The sequence below is a fragment of the Chrysochloris asiatica genome, unplaced genomic scaffold (assembly GCF_000296735.1).
Source record: "Chrysochloris asiatica unplaced genomic scaffold, ChrAsi1.0 scaffold00002, whole genome shotgun sequence".
In the NCBI taxonomy this organism is placed as follows: Eukaryota; Metazoa; Chordata; class Mammalia; order Afrosoricida; family Chrysochloridae; genus Chrysochloris; species Chrysochloris asiatica.
In genome coordinates, this window is record NW_006408520.1 from 30,861,384 (window position 1) to 30,866,847 (window position 5,464).

The 5,464-nt window shown below is 37.0% G+C and overlaps 1 pseudogene; it reads right to left on the reverse strand.

Annotated features, from left to right (window-relative positions):
• Positions 1–5,464, reverse strand: part of LOC102828835 — a 25,799-nt pseudogene that overhangs the window by 1,167 nt on the left and 19,168 nt on the right.

The following is a 5,464-nucleotide window of genomic DNA, read 5'->3' on the forward strand; positions in this document are numbered from 1 at the left end:
TAACTTGATGGCACTTAACAACAACAGCAAAGATATACTTTTGTTTGTTTTGTTAAGTATATGTTGTTTTTGCTAACTAGAGTCAAATTGGTTCTGGCTTATAGTGAATCTCTACAGATTTTTTGAGGAGTGGCTGGTGACTTTGAACTACCGGTCTTGTGGTTAGCAGGACTATACATACACACATACACAAATATATAAAATTTGATCTTGAACTAAAGACTTATTCTTGATTTAAATTTAGAGCTCAACTTTTGGTCAGGCAATTTTATTTAGGCTCAAAAAGTAACAGTATTGGTGTTTTTGTTATTTTTTTTGATTCGGCCATGTTTAAGGATCATAATAATACAATAAGGTACTTCGGTTTTTGTCATGATACGAATTTTTAACATTGGATTTTAAAAAGGGTCTTCATGAGTACTGGCATTTCTGTGTTCCCTTGAGTTTTTGCATGATTCCTCCCCTAGTGTAGAATAGTGATAAAAAAGAAATAGAGCTTTAAAAATGTACATAATGAATAAAAGATATAAAAGTACCTTTTTATTTCAGAATGTGCAGTGAGGGGTTTGTTGTAACCCAGGAGAAAGAGAACTGAGCATGTGGCATTTCATAACTTCTGAGATAATATGAATGTCAACATTGTATATTGCTTTCATTCTCCTATTTCAAAAGGAAAATAGCAAGATTGGCTTTATTGTGTAGAAATGTACTTGTCTATGTACTTATCATACTGGAATATGATAGACATTCAACAAATACTAACTGAATTCTGTTACATTTGAAGCAAAGATAGAAGTCACTTAAGCTGTCTAGAATGAGAGTCATGTATTATTAGGAACTTTGAATAAGTGAGATATTTGACTTTGAACTTTACTTAAACTCTGTGGTCAAATCTTTCCAACTAGGAGGTTTCTCAGCATATGATCCTCTTCTTGGGACACTTGCAGCCCACCAGTCTAACTTCTCTCATTCTTCAACACTCAGACAAATGTTAGTCTTCTCTAGAAAACTTGTGAGACATAGTCCCTGTGAGCCCAACCCCCTGACCTTCTTATGGACTGTGATAGTATTCTATGCTTACAACAGCATATCTCTTATCACACTGTATGGATTGTTTGTTTACTTGTGTGTCTTCTGCACTCAGTTGACTGTTGAGAGGTGTTGTTAAGTGCTGTCGAGTCGGTTCCAACTCATAATGACTCTCTATAAGGTTTTTGCAGGGCAGCTGATAAGAGTAGGGATCATCATTTCTTAGGTATCTGTAGTGTTTGAAAACTAAGGTGGAAAAAGTGGATAAATGAATTTCTTGAGTTGGAAGCATTTAGAACAAGTTTTCTCCATTAGGAAGAAAAGATGCAATAGAAGCTGTTAACTCAGTCTTTCAAAGTAATGGTTCAAATTGTGAGGCTTAATATGGTACAATAGACTCTGAATAGACTGGGCTAGAATCTTAGCTAAGTTACTAATAGAGATATAACTTGAACCAATTAGTTATCTCTTGCAGGTTCAGTTTTCACATCTGAAAATAGGTGAGTATTAACCTATAGTAGAGACTTTATAAATGTTTTTTCATCGTTTAAATAAATAATTGTTGTTGTTAAGCACCATTGAGTCGGTTCTGACCCATAGTGATCCTGTATAGGGTTTCCAAGGAGTAGCTGGGGAGCTTGAACCACTGACTTTGTGGTTCAAATGACTTTGCAGTCCAGCGCATTAACCTACAGTTCCACACCAGGACTCTAGATAAATAATGAAATATTTATCATTAGGAAATCCTTAGCAAATGAGTCAATATGATTTCTCTTATATGTAATATCAAACTTATCTTTTCCTTTATCAAGACTATTGCCAGGAACAGTCCATGAAAGCTGAATATGACCTCCTTTAAATTTAGCTTCAAGGTCTTTAACTTTATCTTGTGGGAATATGGGACTGGGAGAATTATAAGCAGGAAACTCAGGTAAAACAAATGCCCCTCCAGATACTATTCTGGTGATTCCTTCATCTTCTCCAGGTCTTTCTACATTATCTGTGTAAGCTTCGGTAGGTTCGCTGTAATTACACCTACTGAAGAAAGTAATTTTGTAACTTTTCATTTTGCCATTTCTGTTCTTTAAGAGATTTAATATTGATTGGTAACAGATACAGAGAAAGCAAAGCTTTTAATGAAAATAAAAAACTTCTTTTATTGGTGTCTTTTTAAATTGACAAGAAGACATTATGCTGTATTAAACTTCATTTTGTTTTAAACCTATCTGCTTCTACTACTAGACTATAAATTCTTCAAGGACAAGGATTGTGCTTTATTCATCTTTGTAACTCCAGCAACTAGCACAGTGCTTGCTACATGCACTGAGTAGAATTGCATCCTCTAAAAACTCATGTCCACCTAGAATTTGTCAATAAGGATTTATTTGGATATAGGGCCTTCACACATGTAATGAAGTTCAGATGAGGTCATGCTGGATTAAAGGGGCCCCTAAATCCAATGACTGGTGTCCTTGTGAAGATAGGGAAATGTGGACACACAAATATATGCAGAGGGAAGAAAGGCAGGTGAATGGTGGAGGCAGAGATTGGAGTGATGAAGGCAGGCCAAAGAATGCCAATGATGGCAGACAAACACCAGAAGCTATGAAGAGACAAGGAATGATTCTTTCCTTGAACCTTCTGAGAAGCATGGTCCTGCCAATAAAGTGATTTCAGACTTCTACAATGGTTAAATCTCTTGGCTGTTAACAGAAAGGTCAATGCTTCAAATCCTACTTACTAGCAGCCTCACAGGAGAAAGGGCCTGATCTACTCTTGGAAAGATTACAGTTCAGGAAACTCTATAGGACAGTTCTACATTGTCCTGTAGGGAAGCTATTAGTTGGAATTGACTCAATGACACATAGCAACAACAATAACAACAAGCATTCACAACTGTGAGAGAATAAATTTCTGTTGTTTTAGGTCATCCAGTTTGTGGTATTTTTGTTACAGCAACCCTAAAAAACGAATTCAAAATCACATCCACTGCTGTTGTGTTGATTCTGACTCCAAGAGGTCCTGTAGGACAGAGTAGAACTGTCCATAGGATTTTCAAGGCTGTAAATCTTGACAGAGGTAAACTGCCATATTTTTCTCCCATGAGTAGTTGTGACCTTTTGGTCAGCAATTGCATGATTTTAACCACTGCACATCCAGGGCTCCTAAAAAAGCAAAAACCAAAGCTTATACTACATATTGTGGCTGTTGTTGTTTTTAATGTAAATGAAATAACCTGAAGTGAGTGTGAGCAATACATCTAAAATCATAGCCTTATGCTGTGTTCACTGATAGGGTTTTGAACAGATAGACAATTGTATAATTATAATATTAGGATTTCCATAGTATATTAGATTGTTGATGTTTGTCATATGTAATGTATCTAACAAAAATCACACATCTATTTTGATGCCACTTACCATTTTCAACATAGCCTGGTATATATATAACTTTATTATGATGTTGCCTTAAATTTAGTCTAGCTGTGTTTTTTTCTGGCTTGGACATGCACTTTTAAATTGTATCTGCCATTTCTACCAATAGATTCGTTTTGGAAGAAGTGCAGCCAGAGTGCTCCTTGGAGGCCAGGATGGCCAAACTTTGTCTCTCATACTTCAGACATATTGTCAGGAGGGACCAGTCGCTGGAGAAGGATATCATGTTTGGTAAGGCGGAGGGTCAGAGAAAAAGAGGAAGGCCCCCAATGAGATAGATTGGCCAAGTTGCAGCATCGATGGACTCAAGCGTGGCAACAGTAGTGAGGTTGGCCCAGGATCAGGCAGTGTTTCATTCTGTTGTGCATAAGGTCGCTATGGGTCAGTACAGACTCAGTGGCACCTAACAACAACAACCATTTCCACAGTAATCTGTAAAGTGCCTTGAGTAGATTCCATTATTCTTGACAGTATCAGCACCTTGATTTTGAAATGAAATAAATAGCGACCCAACAAAGTTAAAACGGCAGTTACAACTCGTGTAAGCATTAGTGATGGCAGCAATTTGGCAAAAATGTAGAACAGTGTTTAAGTACCTCTGGGGTTCAAAGCCTGGCCTGGTTTGGCACTTAATAACCCTGAGATTTTGGACAAAGTTCCTTAATGGGAAGCATTCAGTTAATATGTAGGATAAGCCCTGGATTGTTAACCATAATGTCGGTAGTTCAAACCTACCAGCTGCTCCTTGGAAACCTTATACAGGATTGCTAGAGTCAGAACTGACTCACCAGCACTTAACAACAACAACAACAAAATTATTATTATTGGAGCCCTATTAGTGGTTATGAATCGGGTTGCGAACCTTAAGGCCAACAGTTCGAAACTACCAGCAGCTCTGCGGGAGAAAGCTGAGGCGTTCTGCTCCCGTAAAGATTTACAGCCTCGGAAACCCTGTACAGGGTCGCTATGGGTCGGAACCGACTCTACGGCACTTAACAACAACAACAACATTAGCACAATAGTTAAATGCTCAGCGGCTAATTGTGAAGTCGGTGATTTGAATGCACCATCTGTTCTGCAGGAGATAAGACCTGAAGATCTGTTCCTGTAAAGGTTACACGCTAGGGAGCCATATGGAGCACTTCAGTTCTGTCCTATTGCTGGAAATGGGTCAAAACTAAGGAAAAATAATTAAAACTGGAGAAAGCATATGTGAACTACTGACATTAATGAAAATAGAGAAAAAGTATGCCTCAAGTTCTGTGGGAAAAGTAAAATTGTTCATAGAATTTGAAGAAGGTAAATAAGGTTCATGTCATAGAACTTATGAAAATAATTTAACAAAAAGTATAAAAACATTAACATTAAGTTTAATTTACTTTAAAATATGATTGATGTTCATACACAGGAAATATTGCCTTCTCTCTATATATAAGCACTGGATTACTAACCAAAATGTTGGTAGTTCAAACAAACCAGCAGTCTCAGAAACTCTATATAGGGTAACTATGAGTTGGAACTGACTCAAAGGCATTCAACAACAGGATTTTCAGTACTGTGAAAGTTGATGCAAATTCTTATTACCTGCACCATTGTCCCAGAGCTCCAATGTTACTTGATGTCCCTCTGCTTGTTACTTGTGCCTAAACAATCATTGGGCTAGGGTAAGGTGCTGCATGGTGACTCATGTGAGCAGTTACAATCCCTGAGAGTGTTGTAGGACTACTTGCTCGAGTAGTTACTCTCACTGTTAGTACCCGAGTATTGATGTGCTTATTTAGAAGGCAGTAAGCCCAAGTGCCTGTCTGAAAAAAGAAAAAAAAATCTATTGAAAACTTTGGTAACCTTTTTCTAGTCCTTGTTTGGGATATAAAATGACATAGGAATTTTTTTTTTTTTTTAATTAAATGTTTTTATTTTGCATTGAGTGAAAGTTTACAGGGCACATCATCAGCTTCACATTCAACCATTCATATAGCTTGTTTCATTACATTGATTAT